The following is a 16,011-nucleotide window of genomic DNA, read 5'->3' on the forward strand; positions in this document are numbered from 1 at the left end:
GTCCTCACGAATCAGGGTGAAGGCTGGGTCGGGGCTTCCAGCATGAAAAGGAAGCGCTCCTCAAGGGTTGGAGCTGACCATGACATTTGGCACATGTCACATGCCATGTTCAGCTTCAACCCCTTCTCCACCGGCTTCCACGCAGCTCACATACAGGAACTAGGAATATCTCCCAGCTTCCTGGCTCCTGTTTGTGAGCTGCACGGAGGAGCCGAGGGTGGCCTGGAGTGACAGACCTAAGCTGGAAAAACAGGTAAGAAGGCTTTAAAAAAAATGGATGTGTATTTTGCATGTGTGAAGTGCATGTCAGATGTATGTATGTGCTATGGGTCAGTGAGTGTTGGGAGAATGAGAAGAAATGTGATATTATTGTGTTTGAATTTTCTGGGTGGGTGTGTGCCTGTGTGGAGAATGCAGTGTGAGTGGACATGAGACAAGGTTTATGGGTGAGCGAATGGTGCTTGAGTAGGAATGAGAGTGTTTGTAAATGTTCGGGGTGGGTGGGTGCCAAAGTGAGTGTGAGAAGGTATATGGGTGATTGACTGGTGGATTAATGGGTATGAATGTGATTGTGTGTGTGAATGTTCTGGGTGGGTGGGTGGGTGCATGCCTGTGTGGTGAATGCAGTGTGTGAATGTGAGGGGACATGTATGGTTGGGTGAAGGGGGGTGGGTGTGTGTGTGTGTGTGTGTGATGTTAAGACCATTTGACAAGCGACATAAAACCAAACTTTATTTTTTTGCATGTCAACCTAGTAAACATCGTGTTGCTTACTTTAACTGTCACAGATTTGCAAGTTAACTGGTGCTATATGAAGTCTTTCAGTTGTAAATGTCCTATCATGCTTATGATAAAAAGCGTCCAGGACTCTTTTTGTGAACCTTTGAACTAAAGGTATGCACTTTAATAAACAAATGAACTAGTTGTACGGCGTACCCATGATGTATACTACACTTCCACCTATAGCAGGTGCCCATATTGAGAGTGAAAATTGGAGCCAGTGAATGTGGATCATCATACTTAATAATAAAAAACATGTTGAATGATTCAGGTGGTCATAATTGTTAAGTTTGAAGTACTGGAATTGTATGGAACAGGTGCCTGCTAACTTACAGTGGCAGCCATATTTGTTAATGTTTGTTGCGATATAAATTTTAAGATGAGCAGCCAAACGTTAAGGTGTCTGCTGAGCTACACAGGCGTCCATATGTATGAATGTTTTTTAAAAAAAACATTTTATTTATCATTTTGAGAATAAAACATACAAGTGAAAAGTTATATGTACATATCCATTACACCAGAGATATGCATTCAATTTGTATAATACTTATAATAACAATTGACTGAACCTAACCAAACTTAAATCCAAAATTTAAAACCCAAACACACCACCACAAATCCCTATCTTATAGTAGAAAACCAAACATCTCAAGACAAAAGACAATACAACACCAACAAATACAACACACAACATTGAGTACAAAAATAATAACCTCCATCTATCCCAGTCAAAAATGAAGCATGCAATCAGTAAACCTCAACTGTATAAGTCATTGAAGGAACCCCAAGTTCTAAGGTAATGCTCCTCCCTCTTCTGTTTCGCTAGCATAATTCTCTCGTAATCAGATAAGTACGGACATCACTCAGCCATTCATCCACAACCGGCTTTTTCCTTGACTTCCAAACTTTTAATATTTGTTTAGCCGCTACCACTAATACCCTATCAATCCATCCCGTTCTCACTGCCCATGTCCCCTCTCTCTCTACTCGACAATAATATCGTTGAGTAAGATGTTTGTGGTAGAGAGTTCCCTATCACAATATCTAAACTGTTCAAAACATCCCTCCAAAAGATGGACACCCTTGAGCATGACCAAAGCATATGAAGCAGGGAGTCCCCACTAAAACCACAACCCCAACAGAGATCATTATCCAACAATCCTAGCTTTGCCATTCAAGTAGGGGTCCAATACAATCTACATAAAATTCTCTGTCTAACATACCTCAACCCTAAATCAAATTTGGACTGCATCCCTATACCAAGCAGACTTTCCCATATCTCAGCAGGAATATCCATTCCAAGTTCCTCTACCCAATCCCGGCGCAATTTTTCCCATGACTCAACATGCGAGTTATCCAACGGCATAAGTCTCATGTATGTTGATACTGCGCATGGAAGAGAACGCATAACATCACAAACCATAGGCGTCTCCCTCATTGGTTTCCTTAACATTCTCCGTCGTTCAATTAAAAGGGAAGTAAGTTATCTATATCGTGCACGTTCCCTACCTCCAAACCCGAAGGAATCTCTGAGGCGTTCAAAAGATTTCATATAATCACCCTCCCATACATCACGTATTCTAAAAATGCCCTTATTGATCCAACTTTGCCAACACAGAGTCTTATTTGCTATTTGTAATCCCTCATTATGCCACAAGGAGGCATCGCAATGCACCCAGATGTTTTCCCCTGTAGCCATCATAAAAGTTGGTAAGGCCCCCTAGCTGCACCCAAGGTAGGTAATTTCACAGTAGAATTTGGCAATTTAGACATCGAGTACATGTCACGTAGAGCATAAGGCGAAAACAGCGTACTCACAATGAATGAATGTTAATGCCATATTGGTCGAACTTTTGGTCAAATGAAGTGGGTGGCTATATTTATTATTAACATTGACGCCAGTTTAGCAGTCATTCATGTCATGCGTGCAATGATTTGTAAAAAAAAATGGTTTCCTAATTGTCCTGGCAATCAAATTGAACATATTTGTTCAGAATAAAAATAATTTGGAACCTTTCCAAAAAGCTGTATTTTTTAAAACACATTATTAGGTTCATAACCTGTCATATAGCTATGGGTCCCGCGTTATATTCCATGATTGTGTAGGCATGTAGGGAACCTAAGAAGCCCATGCTGAGGTAGACTATGTCCTTGTGCTGTCCATGGGATCAGGGTATGCCTTAATATTTTGAATAATGTTCAGCTCTTTATGAAGACCATTGATAAGGCTTCTTAAAATAAGCATCCATAGTTGTTGCTGCTTATGAAGAAGTTGCTCGATGCTGTGGTGGTTGGCCAATGGTCCAAGGGATGTCATTTTTAGATTGAATATGTTCTGCATAATCCATGGCCATTGGGGCATGAATGCCCTTTGCCTTATTCTGTGGTGGCTATGAACGTGATATTGTGATTTTATAAATCCCGTTGAAAGGCTTGGCAGTGACATATGAGTTGTCAGGTAAGCTCAGTTTGGCAGCCTACTATGGCAGGGACAGTAAAGAAAACCAGAAATTAGTTATTAAGGAAAAATGTACTGTAGGCAAGCGTGGGGATGGGACGGTGGTGGGCTCATTCACAACTGGTAACAGTAGGTTTGTCTTGACCCAAGTGCACCTCAAATCCCAGGAATCCCTCAGGGTGTGATCAAGGTGTCAAACATCTTGGTAGATGTTCTCATAAAGGAACTTTACCCAGAAGGTTTACTCTCTAATTGTAATGGGTTTCAGACGTTTTAATCCGGAACCAAGTTGTGGTATCTTTATTGTTGATGTTCACAATTATCTGGTGTCCACATTTGTGTATGTATGGCATACGCTGGGACATATGTGCAATGGAGAGGGACGGCCAGAAGGCAGTGGGTTTCTTCACCAACTTCCTTCACAATATGTGCACCTCGGCAGCTGTAGTGCAATCTCACCTTTCAAATGCAGAATGTGTACACATGAACGTGTCCCTTTCTTACACAGTAGATGTGAAGCATCAGCAACGGCAGTATAATTTTCTGCCCCTCTTACCCCCATCCCAGTCCCCCTACTCCCTTCCTCCACTTTCACAGCATTCCCAACATCACTTTGAAACAAATAAATTGTTATAAGGCTTCAAGTATCTGATTGTTCACTCCACTCTTTACGAATGACGTTTGTCCGTTTTTTATGTTTATCTACTTTTTAACCCCTATATAGAGACAGATGTGCTTTAAAATTCACTATTTGTACCCCTTTCCCCAAATTCTTTTAGGCAGAGACCTCTCCAAACCCTACTCCCATTATTCAACTCGCTGGCTACAATTGCTCTTACCAAGTACTAGTTCAGCACGTGCGTCAGCAGCGCATGCTTCAAACAGACGGAACAGATACACAGGGACACAGGAGGGGCAACAACTGGTAACTTTGCTTGTGACACTACCCACCATCCTAACCCAAATTGCTGCAGGTCTAAATGTCACAGCTTTCTTGCCCCCCACCCCATAAACAGATACACTGTTAGTTTTCTGTATTTGTAACACAAAATGATGCAAGTTTTACAAACAGACTCCTGGTGAGTTTTAGTTTGTTCACCTATTGTGCAACCTGTAAAGAAGATTAGCACCTTAGGTGCGGGAGCCAGCCAATCAGGAGACAAGGAACACTGCTGACAATGCTGGTGTTAACCCACGTTCCATATTGCCTGATGACCGGTTCCTCTGCCTGCCATCTTCCCCCCACTGACCAGGCTTTTTATCCTCACTCCCTTAATCCCACTTACCTCTCCCCGCTCCGTTTGGCCACCATGGAAATGGAAGAGGGGCTCCATACAGAACCCTGCCTTCCTATTCCATGACGCTCATGTTGGTATAGTACTTTGCTCTTCGTTCATGCGTGCCGTTCACAGAGAGAAAATATTTTCCATTTCAAAAAAACATTAGCACCTGTGTTATTACATTGGCACCCGTATAGCGAACTACACGTGTTATTATGCCGATTTCCCCTCTGTGGTGGGCTGACCATGTAGGTAACTGGCCAAGTTTAGGCACCAAACACAGCGAGGGTCCCTTAACGAGGGTGGTGGGTTGTTACCCCGAGGGTCAGCCCACCACCGAGAGGCATATCGCCTCATTATAAGCACATTTCCATATGTCCTGTTGGTGTTTTTTTTTTTTACCCCAGACAGCACACAAGTGCTCCCACCCACAGCATTGAGAACATTAACAACATCCTCCGCCATGCAGAAAATTACCAGCATGTGGTTGCATGGAAAGAGATGAGAATCTTGCTAAATTTACATATATTTAATTCAACAAAATAATCAATTGAAAGTTAAATGGTAGACAGGTCATCCTGCGAGTTTCCTTAAATCGCCAACGACGTCACATCCAATGTTAAGTGGAAGCTAATCGGCAGGGCATGACATTATTTCCTTTTAATGACTGTACAGGAGCCATTTCCCACCCTCATTGTTTACCTGTGATCCTGGGGCAACAATGGAGAAAAGAAACCCCCCTGAGCCCACCATCCCCTGTGACCTATACACAGTCTCCCCTCAGGAAAGTGTGGGGTGTAATTCCCCTCACTCAGGAAAGAGAGGTTTGGGCTGCAAGGACCCATTCACTCACCTAACCCCACCGTAATTCCTGTGCCCCTGCGAGCACAGTACAAGCAACAGGAGCATGTAGTGCTTACCTCACACAGAACATGTACAGTACAGACAACAGAAATGTAAGCATATTTCACACAGAACAGTCACAGCACAGGAAGCAGTAGCAGTGCACACAGCGCTGGCACAGAAAGCAGGTACGCAATCTTCCCTCACACAGAAAAGGTATAGTACTAACAGCAGAAACCCAAGTTTCTCCAGAGAAAGCAGGCAAAACCAAGGAAGCAGCATGAATAGTAGACACTTCCATCACACAGAACAAGTATAGCATGGACATCAGAAACAAAAGCTTCCCTCAGATGCAACAGATACAACACTGGATGCAATAGCACGGTGTGCTTCCCTCACACAGAAAATGCGCAGCATGGTGTGGCAAAGCCCCGTGCTTGACTCTGAGGACCGCCAGCAAGATGATTCAAGGGGGATGGTTCCACAGAAAGCGCAGTGGATGTTACACCCGTGGGAGGTAGCGGGAGGATTCTCTAGTCACCTTACCCTGGTCTCTGACACAGGACAGGGGAGAATCAGATTATCACAACACAAGCTAGTCTCAGGGGTCCAGTCCCTTCCCACCTCACTAGCCCGTCAGGCCAGACAAGCCTTAGAGGCTTTGACACTGACCTATACCATAGCAAAGCTCATCAGTCTAAGGTGAGAGATTCACCTGCCTATTTGAGAGAGCCTAAGGGGGGCCCCGGTGGGAACGGGAAGCGTTTCCCCCCAGGGTTATTTTGGCGCTGCACAGGCTAGCGAGATGGCCTGCTCGTAGAGCGCCCCCGATGGGTATTTAAGGGGCAGGGAAGGTTCGGGAAGCAGGCGACGGTTTGGACGTGAGATTGTGCAGTCCTGGTCGCCTGCTCCCGAGCCTTCCCTTTCAGGTTAGCGTAGGTAGGTAGGTTGGTTTTTAGAGTAGGGCGAGGTTAGGCATAGCTAGTATATTATTGTACATTAAAAAAAAAGTTTACCTGTTAGGCAGGGGTACCGTAGATAAGGTACCCCCATTCTCCGGAATCGCCACCTGTCTCATAAGTTTCTGTGCGGTGGGGGAGCAGCCCCCCCCTTTCCATTCTTTTCACTTTTCTTTCTGGGAAAGGGTGAAAGGTTCCGGCGCACACGGCTCCTTCTTTGGAGCCGTCGTATTATTTTAGGAATCCTGTGCCTGGGCCATCTCGCGCGCTGTGTCCCTTGGGAGGACATTCTATTGAGCACGTGTTAGCCCGTGTTAATTTATATCTGGGAGGAGGGCTGTCACTACCACGCTTGGGAGCCCTGTTTTCTTTTCCTGCTGCGACGCGCACCGGAGCGCGGTAGCTGGCTTGGAGCATACGGGGCAGTGTGGATCTCTTAAAGGGACCACTCCGCCTTTCTGTGCAGTTCTGTGCTTTCTGCCCGCTCGTCGGCAGGGGACAGTGTTTTTTATGGCAGTTTCTAGCGCCATTTGTGCTTGTGTTTCTGTTTTTGGGGTGTTGCTTATGGGGCTGCAATTTAGAAGCCAGGGGAGGTGTACTCAGGAGCACAGGCAATTTTTGGTGGGGTTATATAAAAAAATTGATATATTTTTTTTCTTTCTTTTTTTTGATATATAATATTTATATTTAGGTAATTCTGCCAGCAGAGAATTATATGAGTTTATTTACTCTCTATGAAAAGATCTGAATTTTAGAGCTCTTGTCCCCTTCTAGGCATTATCTGGCTAGTGGGAATTTATCCCCGGGTAGTTATTTTTTGCTTGGGGGTTTTAGTTCAGCTACGGGAACAGCTAAGGGGCATATTTTGGTGCACAGTCATAATATTTGGTGCACCATGGTGGGTCAGGGAGCTAGTAAGAAGGTATTGGTGGATGCCAGGGTGCTGAGGGAGGCCCTAGAGATCATTAGCAGGGCATCTAAGGCCCAACTGGAAGAGGCGGTGGGGGAGGACACAGGAGAAGGGGCTGTAGGGGAGGGGAGTAGGCCGCAGCGTAGAGCAGCGGCAGATGGGGCTCTTGCGGCAGTCATGGGTGTAATTTTAGGGGGGACAGGGGTGTTTGTCCCCCCCAACTTTCATGGCACACCATTTTGTCCCCATTCATTTGGCTGGGGCACCTTTTCTTCAGATGTCATGTCCCCCCAACATTTTCAGCAAAGTTACTCCACTGGCGGCAGTGGTGGCTTGCACCCCTGTGGCTGGTAGAGGGGAGGTCTGGGAGTCCAGAGTCTGGAAGATGAGGAGGGAGATTGACAGGAGAGCATCCAGGGGGGAAGTGCAATTGGGTGGGGGGTCAGATAGAGTTGTGGTGCAGAATGACCAGGTGGATGTAGGGGATGTTAGGAGTGTCCAGAAAGGGGCGGGTCGGGGGAGCCACGAAGGTGGTGGTGATGGAATGCAGAGTGGGGTGTCAGGACAGAGGGGCAAAGGGGGTAAATACCTGCAGAAGACTGCAGGTGGGAGAAGAAGAGAGAAGTCCCCATCAATTAGTGAGGTGAGGGAGGGGCGCGGAATGGCCACCCGGCTAGGAGGGTTTCAGGCAGAGGGCACAGAGCAGCCCCTGCTGTTTCAGAAGATGAACATGGAGAGGGTTTAGGAACGGCCCTTCCTCGGACGGCGCAAGGACAGTCTAGAGGGCGCAGCACGGCCCCTAGCGACGAAGACCACAGGGTGGAGGAGAGCACACCTCGCCCGAGAGAAGAGGATCAGGAAGGGGTTTCTGCGGCCCCGCCGGGAAGACGCCTAAGGAGTGGCGTGGCGGACGCCCCGGGCTCACAAGAGGAGGATCTACTCAACCCGAGCATGTGCTCGCAGCAACAATGGTATTTCAGGGGTGATGAAGAGGGGATGGAGGAATATGTGGGGCAGTGGGAGGATGAAGGATATAGGGCGGTAAGGAGGGGGGAGGTCGAGAGGGGACTTTAGGTGGGATTGTGAAAGACAGGAGCGAGGGGGCTGGGGGGGCAAGAGGTCGGGGGAATAATTGGTTGGGTGACACTGCTGATATGTTTTGTCCCCGCAGCAGGAGCTCAGTAAGGAAGGAGATGAGGAGCATCGGAGTGGAGGCCGCAGACGGGCGATGGCAGGGCGGAAAGAGGTGAGCGGGAAAGGGCCTGGTCATCTGCATGGCAGAGGGGGGACACGAGAGCGGGGGTAGGAAATGAAGGGTCTGGTTTACAGGGGGTAAGGAGAGAGATTGGTGTACAGGCTATTGGAGCCTTGGTGGGTGAAAAGGGAAATTGCTCGGTGGAAGTACAAACGGACAAGGTGGGTGAGCCATTGGCAAGGTGCAAGTTTCAAAAGAAAAAGAAGTTGAAGTGAAGGGCAAGGAGAAAAAGTTTCCTTACATGGGCATCACGAAACCTTTGGGTGCGCAATTGATGTCAGCAAGTAAGGATAAGATTCAGGCTGGGGAATTTGTGGATGTTTTTAAGCTGCTTCATAGAGAAGTGACAGCAAAGGAGGGTTCCAAGGAAGAAGAGAGAGAACTGGCCCAAGGTTCCCAGTGACAATTGAAAATTGGACGTCAGCATTTATTATCTACGCCAGTGTCTATTGCGAGAAATTTCCGGAGCGATGCGTGGCCCTTCTAAAATACATGGATGTGATTAGGAAGGCATTTACAAGTTTTGGGGGTTTTGCGTGGGTGCGTTATGACGAGGAGTTTAGAGCAAGGTTGGCAGAGGACAGTCAGGTGGTTTGGGGGGAGATAGATATGGATCTCTGGTTGCAATGGATGGCGCCGACAAGGCCAGCTCCAACGGTACACACCGCAAGCGGCTTACCCGTGCCTTACCGGCCCTTTTTTGGTCGCCCTGCCCCCAAAGGGGCGGGGGTAGGAGGCAGGAGTCAGCCCTCAGCAGCATGTTGGGCTTTCAATAAAGAAGGATGCACGAGGATGATGCACAAATTTAAACACGAGTGCAGCAGGTGTGCGGGTCGGCATCTGATTACACAGTGTTTTCAGGCAGTGGACAGTGGGACCGGGCGAGGAAAGGGGCAAGGAGGTAGGGGGGAAGGACCGCATGCCAGTTAAAGTTGGGGGTGCCTATAGGTCGGGCTCAGTTTATCGGAATAGGAAGGGGGGCACAAAGTTTGGTGAGAGGTTTTGGGGGCGATCCCAAAGGAGTAGGAGAGGGGTGAGAGGAAGGTGCTTAGGTAGGGTGGGGGAGGGCCTCAGGGGGGGAGGTACCTGTGAAAATGATAAGGGGTGGTGGCCGTCGTTTGGAGGGCATGTACAATGGTGGCGAAGCCCTCACACTTGCCGCACAACAAGGTGAGCAAGCTTTAGGGGGACGGGAGAGGGTTGTTAGCGGCACAGAGTAAATACAGAGAGACTGACAGAGGTTAAGAGGATAGCGCAACTTCGAGCGTGCAGTAGTAGCCCCGGTTCACAGGAGACAGAGCACAGGATAGGGCGGGAATTGAGTATGCACTGCACGGGAGGAACTTGGCTCATTTGAACTTTAGGGCAGCTGGGGGGAATGAAGAGAGGTGACTGCATGGACGGGGGTGCGAGGGCACCCCTGGTGCAGCAAGGGGAAATGATGAGTGGGACTGCATGGACAGGGGTGCACTAGGGCCCCTGGTGCAGGTGGGAAAAAAGCGGGTAACGGATGCAAGGTGCTGGAAGAGTAAGTTATATGGATAGGACTGCATGGACGGGGGCGCAGGTTTGGCCCCTGGTGCAGTGGTGGAGAGGAGTAAGGAAGAAAAGGGGCCTTCATGGACGGGGGTGCACTAGGGCCCCTGGTGCAGGTGGAAACAATGGGGTAATGGACACAAGGAGCTGGAAGTTTAAGTTATATGGAGTGGACTGCATGGACGGGGGCGCAGGTTTGGCCCCTGGTGCAGTGGCGGAGAGGAGTAATGAGGAAAAGGGCCTGCATGGACGGGGGTGCAAGAGGGCCCCCGGTGCAGGGTGGGCAACACAGGACCATAGTAGGAAGGTGAGGGAAGGTGGGGGCAAGGGTTAGCAGGAGGGTAATAGGTTAGAGGAGAAAGGGGGTCTAAGTGGGAGTAGGTGCATGGTTTAAAGGATGGGGGTTAAAGAAGCGAAGTATATGGGGACAGGTAGGAGAGGAGCGGGGGTGTTTCCGTAGAGGGAATAAGGAGATGTCCAGGTGAGGTGAGGTTGCCTGAGGAAGGGGTTAGTAGCAGTGGGGGAAAGGTGGTGGAGTTGGGAACTCATTAATTTACCTAGGTCCCTGACGTACCCTATTGTATCTCCTGGACTTTCGCCGCCCCACACTTTTCACCTAGGTAGGTAGTATGTTAGGCTTATCAGAGGATAAGGTGAAAGGTTTGGGGCGGTGGAAGTCCGGGAGATACAATAGGGTACGTCGGGGACCTGGGTAATGGGGACGTTTGATAGAAGTTTTCGAAGGATCTCAGGAGTGAAGCAAGTGGTAGGATGGTTGTGATTTGTAAGTGATTTTGTAAATTCTTTTTCAGATGCTGCTCGGAGGCCGGGGCAGTTGGCGCAAATATGGATCGTGGGGCACTCGATTGTTAAGTGGGCAGGGAAGGAAGTAGAAAAAAGGGTTTTGGCAGGCAATTGGGTTGTAGCTATAAAGAGGTATTGGTAAGATGGTCTGGTTCAGAGGGGCTTCGCTGGGATCAGCTACTTCCTGTGTTGGCAGGATTGAGGGAACGCCATGGGGTTTCAGAGGGGTGATCATTCATGCAGGGGAAAATGACCTGGTAAGAGATACAGGTGTGGCTCTCCATAACAAAAAAAAAAAAATTAAAAAAATACGAAAAGGGATTTGTTATGGGTCAGAGAAATGGGGCCTCAAGCATGTGTAGTTTGGACTAAGTTGTTGCCGCAGAGAGTTTGGAGGGGAGCAAGAAGTGAGGGAGCGATAGAGCGTGCAAGGAAGGGGATAAAAAGAGAGATGCAAAAATGTTGTGCTTCGGCGGCTTTACAGGTTTTGGACCACAAAGAAATAGTTTATGAAGGGTTCAGGATATTTAGAGAGGACGGTGTGCATTCGCAGTTTGGAAATACTCATTATTTGTCGGAATTGATCTGGTTGGTGAGAGACATGGTAAAGAGATGGAAGTAGGAAGGAATGGTGGGGGGGTGGGGCAGAAAGAACACCTTGGGGGAGGGTTTTTCTGGTGCCAGGGGCATGGCCCCTTTAGATGTGGGGGGAGGGAAGCACAATGGGGGAATGGCGCGGGAAAAGGATGGGGGTGGTGCTCTTTGCACAAACGGGCTACCCGGGGGGAACAGGTATTGAACCTGAAGGGGCATGGCCCCGGGGAGAAAACGGGACACCTTGAGAAGTGGTAAGGAGACGGTAGGGACAAGGGATAGTTAGGGAGGAAGTGGATTTATTTAATTATTTAATAGTTGGGGAAAATGAAAGTGTTGAATTATTAATTGGTTGTTTAAAATAGTTTGTTAGTTTGCAAGGCCATGGAGCCAGGTAAGCGGTTATTTGTAAGCTTTGGTCTGTCACATTAAAGCAACATTTTCCACTATAAATGAGTCTGGGTTTTTGTGCAGTAAGCCAAAAAGTGCGCCCTAGCCAGTCCGAAAGCTCTCAGATTTCCTCTTTAGAGAGATTCTTCCGATGTTATCCGTAGCGTGTACTATATTATTAAAGTGATGAGGGAAGCAGCATTTCAAAGCCAGTATTCCTGTCAGTGGCGTGTCCAGTGAGTGGCCTGGGGTGGCAGGTGCTACCCCTGGAATCTCATTGACCATGCCAGATGCCACCCCATTATCCTGAACTATGATCATTGTGTGTGTGGGTGCGCTCGTACTTCATGCCACCCCTGCATAAGCCTGTACCCCACTTGGATCACCCCAGTCAATAGAGTCTAGACACACCATTGATTCCTGTGCAACAAATTGTATGCAGCGGAAACAAAAAATCGTGTTCACACAATGCTAACAGTGAATATGAAAATATAGAAATGCTGTGTGGTTTCAATCTGTAACTGTAATGATGAAAACACCACAGCCCTCAGCTTATTGCAGGCAGTCTCAGGAAGAGTCAGAGGAAAAAATCGAAAATACAAAATGGCGGACAGGCTAGTTATAGGCTTGGAGCCCAACGTAGACCCACGTACACTCAGGCAAGTCAATCAATCCTAACTCTTACTCAATCAATGCTCACATGTGCAAAATGTAAGAGTAAGACCCACCCAAAGGGTGGAGGGAATGCCATATAAATGCAACTAGCCACAATTTATGAGTGTAGGTGGTAACATCAGATGGAGGTGGCGGTTGAAGCAGGCAGTGTCATAAGAAGGAGGTGGTAAGAGTTTGGAGGAAGTGGCCATTGGAGAGATGGAAGGAGGCAAAACCTGTGCTTACATCCCAGGAGCGGGGGTCGCACTGAGATGAGGTGATAATAATCTGGGGGAAGTGATAACATGAGGAGGAGAAGGGGTGAAGACTCAGAGGAGGTGGTGACATAAGAAGGAAAAGTCAGAGGTGTTGGCAACATCGTAAAAGGGTGGCAAACCTAAGGAGGAGATAATAGCAGAAGGAAGAGGTGGTGACAAAGAAAGAAAGCGCAGCAAGGTTCTGGCACGCCAGGTCAGCCCAAGGTACAACTAGAATATGGGAAACAGGGACAAGAGGTTTACCATCAAATCAGAGAGGCAAGGGGAAACGGGGTTCAGGGGTGCATGCCCCAATGTAGACAGGCGGCCTTGATACTAGAGAGTGGTAATCAGAGCTCCCGACTACAACTCGAGTTCATTCTGCAGCTGCTGGACGTGATGCATCAGGAAGACAAGAAGAAGAAACAGGTCTTGTCCGGTGGAAAGACTTGGCGCTAGCTAGCCAGAGGTACAGGACCGAAGAAACGCTGCATCTAGTAAGCCTACAAGGAGTGGTCTCAGTTAGGGAACGAGGGGACTTGTTATCCCAGAAGGAGAGTCTTTTTCTTTGAAGACTTTTCCATTTGCTTTTTGACCCTGTGTTCAATCTTGTACCTTGAAAAGTAAAATACTGTATATCCTATCCTCTAGGTCCAGTTGTTTGTGCATCCCCTGAGGCCTTTGTGGCATTTGGTGTCAGAAGTGGTATGTTCAAATTCTCTGCCGAGCCAAAAGTCAAAGTGCACCATACTGTGCCCATACATGGCCATGTCTCCACAAGACCCAACCCGGGTTTTTCAGGGTGGAACCTGTAAAGCGCTGATAAGATGGACATTCTGACAAAGAGAGAGGGTGTGGTTTCTACTGGACTGACATTGGCCCTGCAGAAGGGACCTACGGACGCATTACCGTTAAATCCAACCTGGTAGTCAAGTTTAGAACAGAGGTAGTGGGTAGTGTTTCAATCCATTAACTTTTTGGTGAAACAATGAGATCCTGTTGCACAACTGATTTGTTACCCGTACACCCCCGGTTGAGCCTGAGGAGACCCCGGAACTAAACACAACCCATAGGAGTCAGCCAGCTTTGTTTCCTCATACCAAGCTGGGCAGGGTGGCGAATCACCCAAACGGAGGCAAAACCTCAGAACTTCTCCCACTGTCCCCAGGGAGTCTGAACATGCCAACACTAGGGACCTGAACACAATGACCCTGGCTTGCGATCGTCCTTTGACACCGCCATTACCGCTGAAGAACGTACCACCTTAATGGGTCTTTATTATGTTGAGAAATCAGGGCACATCTACAAGGTCGTGAATAACGTGCAGGAGAAGGGATAGACCCACTATCAACTGCTCCCCAATTCCTAAGGGTGGTTCTGGACTTTGCCCACTACTACCTTTCTGCAGGGCACCAGTGGATCACGAAAACTGAGGAACATGTTCTCGATAGGTTTTTTGTCCCAACAAACACCAAGATAGTCAGATGTTCTGCTCAGAATGTCCTGTATGCTAGAAGGCCTCCTGACACAATGTAGGCAAGTTGATGAACCTAAGTAAGGGGTCATGACAGCAGGAAGAGGTTGGGATGAAGACAGCAAGAGCAGGAAGCTTCCACTGGGACAAGTCAGCCCTAGGATGGACCAGGCGGCGGGAGGAGTAACGAGACAGGGAAAGGAAGCTTAACATCAAATCGGACAGTAATAGGAAAAGGAGGTCCATGGGTTTAATCCTGAGGTTGGAGAGGGTAGCCACGGCTCCAACTCCAACTTAAGTTGTACCAAGAGCTCTGAAAATGATCCAGCAGGAAGTCAAGAAGAAGTGTCAAGAAGCAGATCTGGGTCTTTATCAGTGCTAGATAGCCATGGATCCGGGGCCCAGGAAAGGCTGCATGTAGTTAGCTTATAAGGGTTGGCTCAGCTACGGGTTGAGAGGCCTTGTCATCCCAAAAGTAGATACTTCTGCTTTGAAGACTTTATCGATTGCTATTTGGCCTTCTGTTGAATCTTGACCTTAAAAAATAAAAGATATGAAATCCTAACTTCTGAGTCCAGTCATTGGTTTGTCCTTCAAGGCTTCAGTGACAACGGATAACAGAAACGCAAGCTTCCTTGACACAGAAAAGGTACAGCGCAGGAAACAGTAGCGCAACATGCTTCACCCACACAAAACAGGTAGAGCATGGATTGCTGAAACAGAAGCGTGTCTCACACAGAACAGGTGCAGTACAGACAGCAGAAACACAAGCTTCCCTCACACAAAACAGGTACAACACAGCACGGAGCACTGCGTGCTTCCCTCTAACAGAAGAGGCACGGCGCAGGAAGCAATAGCGCAGCATGCTTCCCCCACACAAAACAGATAGAGCATGGATTGCTGAAACACAAGCGTGCCTCACACAGAACAGGTGCACTACGGACAGCAGAAACACAAGCTTCGCTCACACAAAAGGTTTGGGTCTATTAGACCTAAAACATTTGACCTAATCACATTTGATCAAATTTATTTGACCTTTTTTTTGGTCTAAAATGCGGGTGGAGACCCCCAGAACCAACCCCCCCTACCCCCACTCCCACCCCGCCACGTCCCCTCAGCCTACTCTATACCCTTATCCACCCCCATATATATATATATTTAATTCAATTTGACCGAGAAAAAGGTCGAAGAAATTCGACCAAATGTTTTAGGGCAAATGTTTTTAGGTCAATCATGCTAATACCACACAAAACAGGTACAACACAGCACAGCACGGAGCACTGCATGCTTCCCTCTCACAGCAGAGGAAGCGGTAGAAGTGCACACATTCCTCTGACAGTACAGAGAGCCCGAACACAAGACTCCCTGGCACGAAACAGGTACAACTCGGGACGGAATAGCATTGAGGGCTGGCCTCTCACAGAGCAGGCACAGCACAGGCAGCAGAAATGCACGTTTCCTGGGGGCGTCCTTCTTTCTGCCCCGTCATGTTCTGCTGCACTGTTATCAAACACTGGCATTTTCGACCCATCTCTATGGTGGGGTCAATCAGTCAGACATGGCCTGGGGGGGGAACTTAATTAAATTCAGGTCTTGCAGCCCAGCTGCCAAAATGCGAACGAAAAAAGTGTAACATCTGGAGGGGAACTCGAAAAGAGGAGGAGGAGGAGGGAGCAGTCAGCAGGAGCGGTTGCGACAACTCTGGGCGAGTTAGTGAGAGAGGGAGAGGAGAGTAGGAGGCATATGGAAGGAAAATAGAGACTAGATTATGAGGAAATTAAGGGGATGGAGCAGCACACGGAGGATACGTTAAGCTA

This window comes from Ambystoma mexicanum, chromosome 11 (assembly GCF_040938575.1).
Source record: "Ambystoma mexicanum isolate Mex_15411 chromosome 11, UKY_AmexF1_1, whole genome shotgun sequence".
In the NCBI taxonomy this organism is placed as follows: Eukaryota; Metazoa; Chordata; class Amphibia; order Caudata; family Ambystomatidae; genus Ambystoma; species Ambystoma mexicanum.